Raw genomic sequence first — 19161 nt, 5'->3', positions numbered from 1 at the left:
CCCTACAGTCCCTGCACCTGTTCACACAGGGAGCAAGAATCTTGAACTTGTTGGACAAGGACAATGGCTGAGGCTCCTGCAGCACTACCTCCTGGATCCCTCTACCTGCCTCACTCATAGTCACACCCTCCTGTCGCTGACCACTGGCCGAATTCAAGGTAGTTAATCTAAGGGGTGTGACTGCCTCCTGAAACACAGCGTCCAGGTAACTCTCCCCCTCCCTGATGTGTCGCAGTGTCCAAAGCTCAGACTCCAGCTCAACAACTCTGAGCTGGAGTTCCTCGAGCAGCCAACACTTGCTACAGATGTGTTGACCAGGAACTACAATCAGGTCCACTAACTCCCACATCATGCAGGTGCAACCCATCACCTAGTCCTGCATCTCTATTTTACATAATTAGATTTTAATTTGTTATTTAAATTTCCGACTGGTCTTCAGTTTTTTAAAAATCCGCTTTAGTCTATATACTTATGAAATCAATCAAGTCTTACTCTATGTTGATTCAATTAAATCAAAAACTTAGCTGAATACTGACCCCAGCTGCTCTCACTGTTCAATGTGACGTCACTCCTCGGGCTGTTCCGGCTCCGCTCCTCTCTGCCTCTCTCCCACACAGGCTTTGGTGCGCTTTTTCAAACCTCTGGTCCTGCTGCTCCCCGGGCTCCACTCTTCTCTGCCTTTCTGGTTGTAGTTATTGGAGGTCAATCATCTCAGCTCCAGGACATCATTGCAGGAGTTCCTTAGGGTAGTGTCTGAGGCCCAACCATCTTCAGCTGCTTCATCAATGACCTTCCTTCAATCATAAGGTCACAAGTGGGGATGTTCGCTGATGATTGCACAATGTTCAGCATCATTCGCAACTCTTCAGATACTGAAGCAGTTCATGTAGAAATGCAGCAAGACCTGAACAATATCCAGGCTTGGGCTGATAAGTGGCAAGTAACATTCGCGCCACACAGGCAATGATCATCTCCAACAAGAGAGAATCTAACCATCTCCCCTTGACATTCAATGGCATTACGATCACTGAATCCCCCACTATCAACATCCTGGGGTTACCAATGACCAGAAATTGAACTGGAGTAGCCATGGCTACAAGAGCAGGTCAAAGGCTAGGAATCTTGCGGTGAATAACTCACCTCCTGACTCCCCAGAGCCTGTCCACCATCAAAAAGGCACAAGTGAGGAGTGTGATGGAATATTTGCCACTTGCCTGGATGGGTGCAGCTCCAACACTCAAGAAGCTAGACACCATCCAGGACAAAGCAGCCCGCTTGATTGGCACCCCATCCACCACCTTCAACATTCATTCCCTTCACCGACGCACAGTGACAGCAGTGTGTACCATCTACAAGATGCACTGCAGCAAAGCACCAAGGCTCTTTAGACAGCACCTTCCAAACCCACGACCTCTACCACCTAGAAGGACAAGGGCAGCAAATGCACGGGACCACTCCTCCAAGCCACACACCATCCTGACGTAGAACTATACTGCTGTTCCTTCACTGTCATTGGGTCAAAATCCTGGAACTCCCTTCCTAACAGCACTGTGGGTGTACCTACCCCACATGGACTGCAGCAGTTCAAGAAGGCAGCTCACCACCATCTTCTCAAGGGCAATTAGGGATGGGCAATAAATGCTGGCCTAGCCAAAGTCGCCCACATCCCCTGAATGAATAAAATATGTATTCTGACCAGTCTTTGGGTAAAGAAGTTTCTTCTGAATTCTCTATTGGATTTATTGGTGACCATCTCATTTATTAGATTCTAGTTCTGGTCTCACCCACAAGTGGAAACATCTTCTGTACGTCTACCCCATCAAACCTTTCTGTAATTTTAAAGACTTTGATGGATGATTTCATAGGTTTCTTTTGTAGAAAAAAGCCTAGTCTGTTCAATCTTCCCGAAAGGTGTAACCTCTCTATTCCAGTATCAGTCTCATAAATGTTGCACCTTTTCCAGTGCTTCTGTGTCTGTTTTATAATAACGGAGAGCAGAACTGTTCACAGTACTCCCAGTGTGGTTTAACCAAGATTTTATAATAGTTGTAGGACGTTGCTAAGCGCAAACAATGGAAGCTGTTTTTGTTCACATAATAAGCCATTGCATTTCAAACTATTTCATGGTTTATGAAGCAGAGACATTTCAGAATAAGTTATTATACAGGCTACATTTTTCTTTCCATCAAAAAATTGGTTTGCAGGTGACATTACTAAGTTACTCCACACATCAATATAGTTTACACATAAAATAAACAATGTTTCTACATGGTGAAGAGCTATGAGAGAGAAGCTGTCACCACTAAATTATCAGGTCAACCACTTGAGGGATCTAAATTTTACGCCAGTTTCTCAGAGTACAAATAGTATATATATTCTAAAGAACATAGGAACAGGTGTAACCATTTCAGCCCCTTCACACGTGTTTTGCCATTCAGTGAGATCATGGCTAATCTGCATCTTAATGCCATCTACTTGCCTGGGTTCTATAACACTCAATACTCTTACCCAACAAAAGTTTATCAATCTCCGTTTTGACGTTTTCAATTGACTCCCAGTCTTTTTGGGAGAAAAGTGTTCAGGTTCTGACTGTCCTTCATGTGAACAAGTCCTTCCTGACTTCAACCCTCAATGCTCTGGCTCTAATTTTAAAGGTTATTTCCCCCTTGTCTGGATTCCCCCAAACGGAGCAAATTCTCTATCTACCCTATCAAATCCTTTAATTAGCTTAAACACTGCAATTAATTCAACCCTGAATTTTCTATATCCAAGTCGGCACAGACTCGGTGGGCCGAAGGGCCTGTTTCAGTGCTGTATCTCAAACTAAAAAACTAAAAACTAAAAGTGAATATAACGCTAGGCCAAAAAGTCAATGAAAATATTCTTGAAATATTTTTCTATATAAATAGATCGAAAATGGACAAATTCAGAACTATCCATTTAAGACAACAAAAGGGGAACTGTTGCTTTGAAACTGTTCCCTTGCAATACGTATGCTTCTCCGTTTAAGAAAGTCTTGGGAGCTGGTCTTACCTTCCTGTGAGTGTAATTTATTCTTCTGTTTCAACAATAAGAACCAGGATCTCTGTTGCGTTCTGCTCGATGCTATTCAATTGTTGTTAAACAGCAGACTAGCACCGACTGAGGGGGTTTGGGAGGCTTAACAGTTCAACAGCGAAGCAGTTCAAAAGTCACACCTGCTGTACACATTATCTCAGCAATAGATAACATCATTCGTATAGAACTCAGCGAAAGCTTATCAACCACAATATGTAATTCATTCTATCATTGGTTATTTTTACACCAAGACTTGCTAATACCAAGGTCAGATGTTCAAGGAGGATCATTACATCATGATGGTTCTCGCAACCCCTTTGCAAACATTGGATTTTCTCTGCAGTTTGTAACAAGGTAGATTGCCTAACTCACCACTACAAATTATGGGTCCTCCAATCTAGCATGTAAATAGGTACATAAATATCTGTGTTTGTATTTGCTCATAACATTAGGTAAGCAAATTTTTAATTTTGCAATACTCATTATTTTAACAGTATTACAGGCAGTTTTGAAAATGTGCTTCATCACTTACAACATTTTTTAAAAATTGTAAAAAGTGGATACCAAAATAAAGTTGCAGTCATTAGTTGGCACATTGCAGTGTGAATATACAGATAAATATAAGTGACATTTTAGACTTTATACAAGTTCAAATGATCACAATAAAACGAGACACTAAAATAATGCAAGTTACTCAAACCATCTTTTGGGGTGAGGCAAAAATACCTGTCATTTCTATAACACTGTTTGGGAAATATTTATGGTTATGTCTGCAGCCTGGAATGCCAAGTTCACCCAACTGAAAATAAAGAGGGATTAATGAATGTGCAAGGGAAATAAAAAATAACCTTTCCCTCCCCAAACCTTCAACCATTGTTTTGCCATTAAGTCGGTAAATCTCAGGTCAATGGAAGCCTGAGTGAGCAAACAAGTGACGTGTTGGAAGAAATAGATGACTTCACTCAGCAGGTAATGCTTCAAAGTTACCTCTACAACTGGTTCACTACTTTTCTTTAGGGAAAGAAGAAGTCATCTGTCCCTACATGTGACTTCAGCCCCACACCAAATGGAACTAGCTCGAACAAGCCATTCAGTTGCATCAAGCCACTAGAAGGATGAACACATTCATCAGACTAGAGCATTTCAAGGAGGCTGCCCATCACAATTTTCTCTAGGGGTGGGCAATAAGTAGTGGCCTTGCCAGCGATGCCCACACCCCATGAATTAAAAAAAGACTTAACCAAGACTAAGAACAGAGACAACAGAGTACAGCCAGAGAAGCCCTGTCACTGTTCTTTTTAATTCGTTAATGGGATTTGGGCGTCGCCGGCCAGGCCAGCATTTATTGCCCATCCCGAATTGCCCTCGAGAAGGTGGTGGTGAGCTGCCTTCTTGAACCGCTGCAGTCCTCACTGTAGGTACACCCATAGTGCTGTTAGGAAGGGAGTTCCAGGATTTTGACCCAGCGACAGTGAAGGAACGGCGATATAGTTCCAAGTCAGGATGGTGTGCAACTTGGAAAGGAACTTGCAGGTGATGATGTTCCCATGTATTTGCTGCCCTTGTCCTTCTAGTTGGTAGAGGTCGCGGGTTTGGAAGGTGCTGTCTAAGGAGCTTTGGTGCATTGCTGCAGTGCATCTTGTAGATGGTACACACTGCTGCCACTGTGCATCGGTGGTGGAGGGAGTGAATGTTTTTGGATGGGGTGCCAATCAAGCGGGCTGCTTTGTCCTGGATGGTGTCGAGCTTCTTGAGTGTTGTTGGAGCTGCACGCATCCAGGCAAGTGGAGAGTATTCAATCACACTCCTGACTTGTGCCTTGTAGATGGTGGACAGGCTTTGGGGAGTCAGGTGGTGAGTTACTCGCCACAGGATTCCTAGCCTCTGACCTGCTATTGTAGCCACGGTATGTATATGGCTACTCCAGTTCAGTTTCTGGTCAATCGTAGCCCCTAGGATGTTGATAGTGGGGGATTCAGCGATGGTAATGCCGTTGAATGTCAAGGGGAGATGGTTAGATTCTCTCTTGTTGGAGATGGTCATTGCCTGGCATTTGTGTGGTGCAAATATTACTTGCCACTTAAGCCTGGATATTGTCCAGGTCTTGCTGCATTTCTACACGGACTGTTTCAGTATCTGAGGACTCACGAATGGTGCTGAATTGTGCAACCATCAGCGAACATCCCCACTTCTGACCTTATGATTGAAGGAAAGTCATTGATGAAACAGCTGAAGATGGTTGGGCCTAGGACACTACCCTGAGGAACTCCTGCAGTAAGGTCCTGGAGCTCAGATGATTAACCTCCAACAACCACAACCATCTTGCTTTGTGCTAGGTATGACTCCAGCCAGCGGAGGATTTTCCCCCTGATTCCCATTGACCTCAGTTTTGCTAGGGCTCCTTGATGCCATACTCGGTCAAATGCTGCCTTGATGTCAAGGGCAGTCACTCTCACCTCACCTCTGGAGTTCAGCTCTTTTGTCCATGTTTGAACCAAGGCTATAATGAGGTCAGGAGCTGAGTGGCCCTGGCGGAACCCAAACTGAGCGTCACTGAGCAGGTTGTTGCTAAGCAAGTGCCGCTTGATGGCACTGTTGAGGACACCTTCCATCACTTTACTGATGATTGAGAGTAGGCTGATGGGGCGGTATTGGCCGGGTTGGACTTGTCCTGCTTTTTGTGTACAGGACATACCTGGGCAATTTTCCACATTGCCGGGTTGATGCCAGTGTTGTAGCTGTACTGGAACAGCTTGGCTAGGGGCGCGGCCAGTTCTGGAGCACAGGTCTTCAGTACTATTGCCGAAATATAGTCAGGGCCCATAGCTTTTGCAGTATCCAGTCCCTTCAGTCATTTCTTGATATCACGCGGAGTGAATCGAATTGGCTGAAGTCTGGCATCTGTGATGCTGGGGACTTCAGGAGGAGGCAGAGATGGATCATCAACTCGGCACTCCTGGCTGAAGATTGTTGCAAATGCTTCAGCCTTATCTTTCGCACTGATGTTCTGGGCTCCTGAGGATGGGTATATTTGTGGAGCCACCTTCTCCAGTTAGTTGTTTAATTGTCCACTACCATTCACGGCTGGATGTGGCAGGACTGCAGAGCTTAGATCTGATCCATTGGTTATGGCATCGCTTAGCTCTGTCTATCGCATGCCGCTTACACAGTTTTGGCATACAAGTAGTCCTGGGTTGTAGCTTCACCAGGTTGACACCTCATTTTGAGGTATGCCTGGTGCTGCTCCTGGCATGCCCTCCTGCACTCTTCATTGAACCAGGATTGGTCTCCTGGCTTGATGGTAATGGTAGAGTGGGGGATATGCCGGGCCATGAGGTTACAGATTGTGGTTGAGTACAATTCTGCTGCTACAGATGGCCCACAGCGCCTCATGGACGCCCAGTTTTGTATTGCTAGATCTGTTCGAAATCTATCCCATTTAGCAAGGTTATAGTGCCACACAACACGATGGATGGTATCCTCAATGTGAAGGCGGGACTTCGTCTCCACAAGAACTGTGTGGTGGTCACTCCTACCAATACTGTCATGGACAGAAGCATCTGTGGCAGGCAGACTGGTGAGGACGAGGTCAAGTATGTTTTTCCCTCGTGTTGGTTCCCCCACCACCTGCCACAGACCCCGTCTAGCAGCTATGTCCTTTAGGACTCGGCCAGCTCCGTCAGTAGTGGTGCTACCGAGCCACTCTTGGTGATGGACATTGAAGTCCCCCACCCAGAGTACATCTTGTGCCCTTGCCACCCTCAGTGCTTCCTCCAAGTGCTGTTCAACATGGAGGAGTACTGAGTCATCAGCTGAGGGAGGGCGGTAGGTGGTAATCAGTAGGAGGTTACCTTGCCCATGTTTGACCTGATGCCATGAAACTTCATGGGTTCCGGAGTCGATGTTGAGGATTCCCACGGCAACACCCTCCCTACTGTATACCACTGTGCCACTACCTCTGGTGGGACTGTCCTGCCGGTGGGACAGGACATATCCGGGGATGGTGATGGCAGTGTCTGGGACATTGTCTGTAAAGTATGATTCCGTGAGTATGGAAGGAGTATGGAGGCTGTTGCTTGACTAGTCTGTGGGACCGCTCCCAACTTTGACACAAGCCCCCAGATGTTAATAAAGAGGACTTTGCAGGGTCGACAGGGCTGGGTTTGCCGTTGTCATTTCCGGTGCCTAGGTCGATGCCGGGTGGTCCGTCCGGTTTCATTCCTTTTTATCGACTTCGTAGCAGTTAGATACAGCCGAGTGGCTTACTGGGCCATTTCAGAGGGCATGTAAGAGTTACCATTGCTGTGGGTCTGGAGTCACATATAGGCCAGACCAGGTAAGGACAGCAGATTTCCTTCCCTAAAGGACATTAGTGAACCAGATGGGTTTTTACAACAATCGACAATGGTTTCATGGCCATTAGACTAGCTTTTTAATTCCAGATTTATTAATTAAATTCAAATTCCACCTTCTGCTGTGGTGCGATTCGAACCCATGTCGGTCCCAGAGAAATACCCTGGGTCTCTGTGTTACTAGTCCAGTGATAATACCACTACGCCACCGCCTACCCTACTGTTATTAAGGGATTATAAAGTGAGAATCTTGCTCACTGTTTCATTAGGCTATAATGTCTGTTTCATTATTTATTCCAATGTTTCTCAATCTGAAACAAAAAATCAAACAAGTAGCACAGTGAACGTTTTTATTTTCTTCTTGTGAAAGATGTCATGGTTGCAAAAAACTTTTCTAGTTTTGCCACTCTACTGCAACAGTGTTAATTTTTGATTTATTACACCAGTCATCATTTTTACCTGTAAAATAGATTACCAATTTCTGCTCTGGACTCATGCCCACTAGGAATTGTGTTGATACTGGACAAACTCAACTTCCCATAGTACCCTTAACAACATACAGAAAGTGAAAGGTTTCATTTAATTACTGTGGGCTTATACATACTTGTGTAGGTCATTTGAAACTTTGGAGTGCTTGTAATTATTGCAACAGTTTCAGACACTACATATTGGCATGAAACTATTTTGTTTGAGGAGAAGGCCTGGTACATGTCTCAAATAAAACACATTGGGGTAGAACTGAATCTTTGCAGGCAGCGCAAAATGGACACTCACATCAATGAACCTTGACATCAGGCGGGGCATATAAAATGGCGACCGACACAACATTACCTGTTTTGCATTGTCGAACTTCTACTGGATGTACACAGCAGAAAGTAAAAATCTCATCATATTAAACTAGTTTAATTATTCACGTTCCCTTTAAATCAGTGCTGATGTATAGATAAGAGTTTTCTCTTCTAACTGAATTAGAGTTTTAAGGTTAATAAACTTATACCTTTCTTGCTTAAATCTAAGAAAACCTGTCTGGTTGATTTCTTTGCTATTACAACTGGAGAGCAGTGAACAAGGATTCACTGAGGGGAAGCTAAAAACTGTGTTTTAAAAATTAAACACTGTTACGGTCAAACCAGGAAAAGGCTGAGAAGGATCCCCTAGACCCCTTTCTCACTGGCTCATAACAGAAATTTGGGGGCTAGCGTCCAGATTCGACCCACTGACAAATAAGAAATTGGAAGTGGGAAGTCAAATTGATCCCAATCAAAAAGAAAAGATTTCAATACAGGTTTTCTTGTGTTTGTGTGTGCTAGAATGCCAACATGTCTGCGACTGAAGCCAATAACTCCCCAATCCAGGGTGAAGTCACTTGGGATAAGTTAAAAAGCAGTGTCTATGGAAGAGTTGAGAAAAATGGCTGAGCAGTGTGGGATCACTGTCCGTGGCAAGGCTAGAAAGTCTGAACTCCTAAGACTAGTGGCCAACCATTTCTCCCCTCGAATCTGAAGCAGAAACAGGGCTAGAAATAGACTGACAGGGTATTGCTAGCAAAGATACAATTGGAACAGAGGAAACATGAATTAGAAGACAGGGAAAGAGAAAGGAGAAAGTGAGAGGCAGGAGAAAAAAAATGAGAGAAAGCAAGACAGGAGAGGAGAGGAGAGTGAGTTAACTAGGGGGTGACAGAGTAACCCCAGTGAAAGCATGGCCAATATGGAGGATCATAATTCAGGACTGGGTATTGAATTGTTAAAATTTACTCAACTGATCCCAAAATTCAATGAGGGAGACATGGGAGCATTTTTTGTATCTTTTGAAAAACTTGCAAGGCAGTTAAAGTGGCCAGCTGAGGCTTGGACTCTCCTGCTACAAAGCAAGTTAATAGGAAAAGCCCATGGAGGGTTCTGACGAAGGAAGGGTCACTGACCTGAAACATTAACTTTGTTTAGTTTAGTGATACAGCACTGAAACAGGCCCTTCGGCCCACCGAGTCTGTGCCGGCCATCAACCACCCATTTATACTAATCCTACACTAATTCCGTATTCCTACCACATCCCCACCTGTCCCTATATTTCCCTATCACCTACCTATACTAGGGGCAATTTATAATGGCCAATTTACCTATCAACCTGCAAGTCTTTGGCATGTGGGAGGAAACCCATGCAGACACAGGGAGAACTTGCAAACTCCACACAGGCAGTACCCAGAATTGAACCCGGGTCGCTGGAGGTGTGAGGCTGCGGTGCTAACCACTGCGCCACTGTGCCGCCCCTCTCTCCATAGATGCTGCCAGACCTGCTGAGTATTTCCAGCAGTTCTGGTTTTTAATCCCATGAGGTTTCTTCCCTGTTGCCAGATAAGAGTTCATCCAATTATGAACAGACAAAATGTGCTATCCTTTGGGCCTATGAGCTAGTACCGGAAGCCTATCACCAAAAGTTTACAACCCTCAAGAAGCAAGCTGATCAAACTTACTTTGAGTTTGAGAGAAGTAAGCAGCTGGTTTTTGATCAGTGGCTGAAGGCTCTTAAAAGTACAGTTCAGCTATGAAAATCTCAGAGGGGCAATTATAATAGAAAGAATCATAGAAAGTTTAAAGCACAGAAAGAGGCCACTTGGCCCATCATGTCTGTGCCGGCCGAAAAACAATCCACCTATTCTAATCCCACCTTCCAGCATTTGGTCCATAGCCCTGCAGTTTACGGCACTTGCGGTGCATAATAGAATTTTGTTCGAGGAATTTAAAAACTTTCTCCCACTCTCCATAAAGACACATGTAGAGGAACAGAAAGTTCATAGAGCCCAGCAAGCCGCAGTTCTGGCTTACGAGTTTGCTCTCATCTATAAGTCGGTTCCCCAGGGGAAAACCTTTCTAATCACCCCCACAAATCTGAAAAAGGACAAAGGGTGGGAAGGTGATAGAAGCCCAAGCAGTCCTGGGAGAGAAAGAAAAGCAGGACACACTGGGGGCCCTCCTCCAGCCAAAAAGGAAGGTGCTGTAAGTATGAGTGAGACCAGGACATCTATGTGCTTCCATTGTAACAAAGCAGGTCATCTAAGAGCTGGGGATAGGTTGTCTACCAATATCCATTATAAGCCCACTGACTCCCACAGCTACCTCGACTACACTTCTTCACACCCTACCTCCTGTAAGGACTCCATTCCATTCTCCCAGTTTCTCCGTCTCCGACGCATCTGCTCTGATGATGCTACCTTCCATGACGGTGCTTCTGATATGACCACCTTTTTCCTCAACCGAGGATTTCCCCCCACTGTGGTTGACAGGGCCCTCAACCGTGTCCGACCCATTCCCCGCACCTCTACCCTCACCCCTTCCCCTCCCTCCCAGAACCGTGACAGGGTTCCCCTTGTCCTCACTTTTCATCCCACCAGCCTCCATATCCAAAGGATCATCCTCCGCCATTTTCGCCACCTCCAGCGTGATGCCACTACCAGTCGCATCTTCCCCTCCCTTCCCCTGTCAGCATTCCGAAGGGATCGTTCCCTCCGCAACACCCTGGTCCACTCCTCCATTACCCCCACCACCTCATCCCCGTCCCAGGGCACCTTCCCTTGCAATCGCAGGAGGTGTAATACCTGCCCATTTACCTCCTCTCTCCTCACTATCCCAGGCCCCAAACACTCCTTTCAGGTGAAGCGGCAATTTACTTGTACTTCTTTCAATGTAGTATACTGTATTCGCTGCTCACAGTGTGGTCTCCTCTACATTGGGGAGACCAAGCGCAGACTGGGTGACCGCTTTGCGGAACATCTCCGCTCAGTCCGCAAGCAGGACCCTGAGCTTCCGGTTGCTTGCCATTTCAACACTCCCCCCTGCTCTCATGCTCACATCTCTGTCCTGGGATTGCTGCAGTGTTCCAGTGAACATCAACGCAAGCTCGAGGAACAGCATCTCATCTACCGATTAGGCACACTACAGCCTGCCGGACTGAACATTGAGTTCAATAATTTCAGAGCATGACAGCCCCCCACTTTACTTTCATTTTTAGTCATTTTTTCTTCCTTTTTTTTTGCATTCCTTTTTACATTTTTTACAATCTTTTTTTGCATTTATTTCATTTCATCTTAGTTTGTTCAGTTTGCTTACCCACTGTTTTTTTCAGGTTGTTCTTCAGGTTTGCACTTGCTGATGTTCAATATTCAGTGTATTCACACCTAATCTGTACTAATGCTTTGTCTTTCAACACACCATTAACATATTGTTTGCCTTTGCTCCGTGACCTTTTGGTCAGCTATGTGGCCTGGTCCAATCTGTACCTTCTCCTTTGTTATCTCTTGCCCAACCCCCACCTCACTTGTTTATAATCTGTGACTTTTCTAATATTTGTCAGTTCCGAAGAAGGGTCACTGACCCGAAACGTTAACTCTGCTTCTCTTTCCACAGATGCTGCCAGACCTGCTGAGTGAATCCGGCATTTCTTGTTTTTGTTTCAGATTTCCAGCATCCGCAGTATTTTGCTTTTATCATCTAAGAGCTGACTGCTGGAAACTATCGGGAAAGCCTGTAGGGTTAATCAGGGCACACCCACTCAGCGAAGGAAAAAGGATTCAGATGGATGCACAGCTGAACAAGGTGTGGCTTTAACTGCAGCAAATTTTAAGACCCAGGAAGCACTGTACTGCGAATGTAGGAAAATTTAATAGGATTCCTGAAGGTTATCAGGTTTTTCTGTCTGAAGGGAGAGTAACCCCATACCCCTTGAGTGGAGCAAGTAAGCCCATAGTGATTCTCAGGGACACAGGGGCCACTAGATCCCTTTTACTGGGAAAAGGTCTGACTGTTCCCCAGAGAGTACAGTAAACACCAGAATGGCGGTGAATGGTATTGGAGGGCAGTGTATGCCTGTACCTTTACGTTAGGTGCACTTGGAGTGCGACCTAGTTTCGGGACCGATGACGGTATGACGGTATGACCGATGACTTGCCTATGGACGGGGTTGACCTGCTCCTATGTAACGATCCGGCGGGGGCGAACGTGGTAGCTTCCCTAGTAGTGAAAGAGAGACTGCAGGAGGTCAGGGAGACAGGGCAGTGGCAGGAGACAGTCCCCTGCAGTTCCCCTGAATGTGTAGTGAACTGGGCCATGACCAAACCAGATGCCCCAGAGGAGACTGAACTGGCACTGCAGGCTTTTAGGAAATCCTCCAGCAGAGGGCTGGTGAACTGTAAGGGACCCCTGCCGAGAACAAAAGGGTACAGACAGGCACAAGGCTGGCAAAAGGCTCGAGAGCAAAGGGGAAAAAGAGACAAAGAGGGCAGGTTAAAGGAAGTCTGTGTGGCATCCCAGATGAAAACCCCTACTGTCTGGTCAGCCAAGCCCAAAATGTTTGAAAAATTAGACCCCACATCCTATGTAAGTGCAGAGGCACCCCATCAGAGCTTCTAACAGCATTTACAGAAGCCTGCAGAGACAAAGAAAGTCCTCAAGAAGGCAGAGAAACTGTGAGGGTGATGCCTTGCCCAGTCGAAGTGCCGCAAGGGAGTGCAGCAGAATCTGGGCAAATACCTGCAAGCAGCAGTGTCACAGAGGACAAAAGGGAAGATTAGCAAAGAATCCTTCCAGAGTCAGGAGAAAAGGGAACCAACCATCCCCTAAGGTGGGAAAGCCCTTGCATGACTCAAAGCACCAAAAGAGAATTCAGAATGGATCCACCCACTACTGATTCTCCTGAGCAGAACTCCAATTTAGGGCTAATTAAATCTAACCCTCCCCCTGCAGACCTCAACTGGAACAAAGACACCCTGGGCAGTCATGGAAATGTGCAAACTGAAAAACTTCCCCAGAAATCACATGTTTATTGGGATGCCAAAAAGGGCAGTTTAAAGCAGCACTGCTACTAAGGAAAGACAGGCAGTAACAATTTTTAGGATTTCAGAATGAATGAGAGAGATGCATGTGTGTTTTCCTGTACTGAGAGGGAACCCCTGGACCCCTTTCCCACCTGGTCGTAACACCAGTAACAGTTCAAAAATAAATGTTCCATATGACCAAATTAATATGTCTCATTTTAGCAGATGTGTTTTTGTCACACCTGTATTAGTTGGTGTTAAAAATCTCATCCAGTATTCGAAAAAGAGCAGAATGCTTTTCAGTGCCCTGGCCAGTCCCTCATTAATATAAAACAGAATAACTGCTTAAACATACATTGCTGTGGTTGTATCTTGTTTGCAATATGGTTGCCACGTTTGCTGACAATATTAGGCACTTCAAAATATTTATTGTAAGTGAAATGTTGAGATATATTCCAAGAGATGTAATAAAGACTGAGAAACAGAACTGAGTCACCTCCACTAAAGAATAAGATCTGGCCAATGGTAGATTCAATCTCAACATGTAGGAGAGAAAAAGGGATCTTATAAAAAGTGCGTACAGATTGAACAATGGCAGGCCAATCCTAATCCTCCATAAAAGTTGGAAGGAACATTCAATTGAAAAAAAAATAGCATTTTCTAACAATGATCAAATTCCAAGATCTTGATCCCTGAATAAAATGCTAGTCCTCTATCAGTGTAGCTTCAAAAGGACCTGTGTAAATCTGTGTATGTAAACCATTTACTGGTAATTCACTTGTGAAAAGTACAAGACAATTTGCACATAAAATTATGAGAGCTTATATGGCTCACCACAAAATTGGACTTCCCTCTCTCATATGAATGCATATTTCTCCCCGTCTCTTACTTTAATGCCACATACTATTCTCCAACTGCAAAGATAGACAGAAGCGTCCAACGAATCTTCAGCACCGATTGCCTACACGAACTTACTTCTAATTTTCTAATATGGAGAGATTTCTATCGTCTGCTTGATGTAGCTCCCAAAAGCTCACTAAAGACTCTGAACTTCCCTCCATGAGAAGTCAATCATAAGCCCACACAGGTAAGGCAGTTTTTTTGGAATGATTCAAAGAAAATCTAATGATCAAATACCAAGAATGGTAAAGGTCTCTGACTCGAGACGGACAGCCGAAGCCAAGATTGAAAGGTCCTAGTTATAAATTTTGGGTCTGCATTGAATTGTCCTTGGTTCAGGATCACTAGGCATTCCTATAAGTGGACCTGGTAACCTTACAATTAAGAGTTTACCGCCCGGATTTCAAGATCAGCAGCAAAGCAACGGCGTTTGCTGACCTTGGAGAAATTTGTCCACAAAAGATCTAGCAATTACCGTGGCATGGATTTCCCCTTTCCTGATGTCAGTTTGAAATTGTTACTAAGTCAAGGTGATTTGCAGGCATCTAGCAAACGTGATATCAAGCAGGGCAAGCTGCCAATCACATTGAAGTATTCTCAGACAGCAAACCGGGAAGTAAAATGTACTGAATTTTTCCACTTCCAATTTATTTTTTTTTAATAAAGTGAAATAAATGATTGAGGCATACATCTGGGACTAAAGGTAGAAACAGACATAAAATTTAAAAGTGTATTTTATTGCATCAATGGAGAAATTTGACATTTCACAATCATTAAAAAAAGTTAGTTTTTCAGCAATAATTTAAAAATGTAGTACACTGCAAAAGTGGAAATTGTCAATTTGGTCATTTCTAATTAATTGCAGTCTGGGGGCACTTCAACAGTGCAGCCTAATGAGAATAACAGCACGTGCGGACTCCATAGGTTGCTGTCAATTCCAGAGGACTAACAATGGCAGCCAATGCTGACAGTTGTGTCATTGTAATTACCACAAAATTCAGGAGATAGCTTTACTATCTGTTACAAAATAGCATGACCTGGAGACAGTGACACTGTGTGCATTATTGGATTTTACATGGGCTTCACATGCATTTCTCCTATCTAGCTGAAGATGGTCTGCTCAGCCCATTGAGACAGGGTCAGGTGTAACCCACAAAACTGGTTATCTTACACAAAACACATGACTGAATTTCGCTGAAAACTATATTTTGCTCAATTTATTTCTTAATGGCTCCTTGTACTAATCAGAAATACATTTTGTAACTTAGCTCTTTGTTTAGGCCTAGCTCCATGTTAAAAAGTCAGTATTTTTTTCCCCAATATTTCAAATCTAACTTTGAACAGCTGGACATATTTTCCAGCCAGAGAGGAAACCATAAAGTTGACCTCGGACACGCCTGCAGCTCAGTTGAGGATTGGCTCATTAAATCACTTAAAGGCAACCAAACCTCCCCCTCCCCTCATCCCCCCCACACATTATCTGCTCTGTTCTCAGTATAAATGGAAGCCATTCTATTACATCCAGTTTCTCCCTAAAATGTATTTACTACTCATTTGTCTCAAAAAAAAAAATCTATAGCAATAATAGCTCTAACAACTAACTTGTTTCCATTGGTCAAATGCTTCAAAATTCCTCGCCACCCTTTGCATCAGTGGTTCCAGTCTTTTTTTTTTTAAAAAGTTAAATTTAAGATTCCGTTTCAAGCTAACTGTGGCAAACTGGAGTTTAAACTACTAATTGAAGTAACCTAAGCTCCTGCTTCACTTATATGGAAAAGTGGCAAAACAAATAAAAACATATCATGTGTCACTGACATTAACAGCTGAATTAATCTTTTCATTTCAAATGTTACTGCAGCTTAATTAATCATGGTTCTGCATATAGATCAAGAGTGCAGAAAATCACTGGTTACACTGAATATATAGAAATAGATCTGAAGCAAGCAATGATATCATTGGTAGAGGGACTCAAACTTTAGAGAGCAGACTCTAATGTAACTTCAGCACAACTTGCTCATGTCAACATCTCAGAGCACTCAACAAGGTGAAAGGGGGTGGGCGGGGAAGAAAACTTGGAAGAGGAGGAGGAAGAAAATGAAAAGCACAAAGAAAAAGGAAGGTTTTCCAGGTAGGGAAGGGGTAGCAAGATATAGTGGTATTTGAGAAAGAATTCCAGAGGGAACATTCAGTCTCTGATAGCAGAGTGGAGAGAGTTGGAACGACAAGCAGTTTCATGATAGAGGAGCAGTGGATGGATGAAGGGGAAAAAAAAAGTCTGAGACAGAATGCTGCAAGGCTGCGATTGGATTCAGGGCCAGTGAAACTAGACAATGTCCACGGATGAAGAACGTCAAACTTTGTTGTGTGAATCAGGATCACAAGATAGTTATCGCAGAAGTAAATCCTCAAGGGTGAGGAAGTCATGAATTAATGTTACAACATTTGTGTCAGAATTGTAGGGATGCAAGCAGAGCACATTCCAAGGATGAAAGAATGCATGATCGACAACAACTTGCAAGTGGGGCGAGAAACTCCACTTTGCGGCTCAGCATTTCAAGATTTAGCCTGGGGGGCCAGCAGCATCAGAAACCAGAAAGGGATAGTTCAGGTTTTGCTCGTGTTTACAAAGAAAAAATGAGACTTAATGTCATGCAGACATTGAAAAAGTATGGCATTGCTTCAGAGTCAATGGTAGAAAGATGCAGAGTTGGGTGTTGCCAATGTGGAAACAACCAAGCTTGATGATGAAACTGAGGAAAAGCATAGACCACCAAGAGATCAGGAACACTTACACGCTAAACTAAACATCAGGTAACTACAATACATGCCACCGATTAAGGAATGTACTAGCAGAAGTAATGGGAGTTACACAACAAGGAAATGCTGATCTATAACCTTTTCAGAAAACTATTTCACAACAGAAAATACCATATAGATTGAAAGACGGGCATTTATAAATAGGAACATAGGAGCAGAAGTAGACCATTCAGCCCATCGAGCCTGCCCTGTCATTCAATACGATCATAGCTGAACATCCACTTCAATGCCCTTTGCCCACACTATTCTCATATCCCCATATGTCACTGGTATTTAGAAATCGGTCAATCTCTGCTTCATGCTGCGTGCAGGCCCCACAAAGGTGAATCTTGAATTTTAAAAAAAGAACAAAAACATTAAAAGGATTTACCTTTCTTTAAAAAAAAGGGAAGGATGTCCTTCAGCTGACTGAGCTTCCACAGCCTCTGGGGTAGAGAATTCCAAAGATTCACAACCCTCTAAGTCAAGAAATTTCTCCTCTGCTCTGTCCTAAGTGGCTTCCCCCTTATTTTGAAATTGTGTCCCCTGGTTCTAGACTCCCCAACCAGGGGAAACATCTTTCTTGCATCTACCCTGTCTATCCCTTCAAGTATTTTGTAGGTTTCGATGAGATCAGCTCTCATTCTTCGGAACTCCAGAGAATATAAGCCCAGTTTCCCCAATCTCTCTTCATAGGACAGTCCCACCATCCCAGAAACAAGAACCTTCGTTGCACTCCTTCTATGGCAATAATATCCTTCCCAAGGTAAAGGGGACCAAAACTGCACACAGTACTGCAGGTGCGGTCTAAGCAAGGTTCTATACAATTGAAGCAAGACTTCACTACTCCTGTACTCAAATCCTCTTGCAATAAAGGCTAACGTACCATTAGCCTTCCTAATTACTTGCTGCACCTGCATGTTAGCTTTCAGTGACTTATTGACAAGGACACCCAGATCCCTTTGTACATCGACACTTTCTAATCTCTCACTATTTAAGACATACTCTGCACACGTGTTCCTCCTACCAAGGTGGATAACCTCACATTTTTCCACATTATATTCCATCTGCCACGTTCTTGCCCACTTACCAAGTTTGTCCAAATCCACTTGAAGATGCTTTGCATCTTCCTCACAACACACATTCCCACCTAGTTTCGTATCATCCACGAATGGGGAAATACTACATCTGGTCCCCACAACCAATATATATTGTGAAATTTTTTTTTTCAAAAACAGGCAATGAGATGAGTAACATGGACAAAACATTTTAGTCTACAGTAATTCTACCACATTGACTTAAGATTTGCTGCTAAACCTGTCTTTTTGAATCAGTCTTTCAGATAAGAGATTAAGCCAAGGCCCTATCTGCCATCTGAGGTGGGCGTAAAAGGTAACATGGCACTATTCTGCAGAGCAGGGGAGTAGCCTGGTGTCCCCCCACCACCCCCCCAACCCTCCCTCAGGAGGCTGTCGAAGTGCCCAGTTGCTGCTGGTAAAATATCAGCGGTGGCGTGAGGAGGCCTTTGAGTGGCAATATATTAGCTACAAGGGCCTCAATTGGGGGTGGGAGGGTGGGCTGTTTGCCACCTCCCTCACTGCTGGTAAAATGGCAGCAGGGGTGGGTAGGCAATGGGAACAGCACTCCCCACCTCCCACTTGATTTTACAAAACCCCTCCTGGGAGGGTGTAAAATTCCAGTTACCTCCCCTTTAAAAATTCTGACAGACAGTTAAAGATTATGAATATGCACTGAACATTAATATGTGTCTCTGGCAATTTCTACTGTAACTGAACTGCCAGAGTGGAGAAACCAGTTATATAGATATAGATATAGATATATAGAGAGAGAGAGATTTTTTAAACCATACAGCATCTGCAAATTGTATCTCCTGTTAATTTTGAATACCATTATTGACCCATGTCCAATTTCCATCTTATTTGAAAACTCAGGATGCTCGTCAGGAAAAATATTGCCATTTACTAGACAAATGAAAGGTGATGTCCTCTGCATGTCATCTGTCTCCTTATTGGAATTAGGAGAGTGGGGAATAGGGGAAAGAATTTCTTTAAAGATTGCAGTTTTCATTTCGCAGCAACGTCAATGCAGTAGGTATCCATTCCTTGACATTAGCTCAGCAAAATATAGGCCAATTACCGTAAAGTTGTCAGCATTCACCATCATTGTACCTGTGAGAGGCCCAACAATTTCAGGAGTGCAGAAATCTGGAAGTTGGATTGGGCCATT

General features: G+C 44.0%; 1 protein-coding gene across 5 annotated transcripts in view; it reads right to left on the bottom strand.

Annotated features, from left to right (window-relative positions):
• The window catches only part of LOC137351652 (GRAM domain-containing protein 2B-like), a 103955-nt gene that overhangs the window by 64791 nt on the left and 20003 nt on the right, over window positions 1–19161 (bottom strand). Inside the window, exon 1 of one of the 5 annotated variants that reach the window (XM_068016318.1) lies at window positions 3034–3146. The exons of the other annotated variants lie outside the window; for them this stretch is intronic. The gene's annotated coding sequence lies outside the window, so the exon portion shown is untranslated. Of the gene's footprint in view, window positions 1–3033; window positions 3147–19161 lie in introns of those variants that run through there. 5 annotated transcript variants of the gene reach the window in all.

Source organism: Heterodontus francisci, chromosome 36 (genome assembly GCF_036365525.1).
Source record: "Heterodontus francisci isolate sHetFra1 chromosome 36, sHetFra1.hap1, whole genome shotgun sequence".
NCBI lineage: Eukaryota > Metazoa > Chordata > Chondrichthyes > Heterodontiformes > Heterodontidae > Heterodontus > Heterodontus francisci.
Note: the sequence above shows the minus strand (reverse complement) of the source record. Positions and strands in the feature narration are given on the sequence as shown.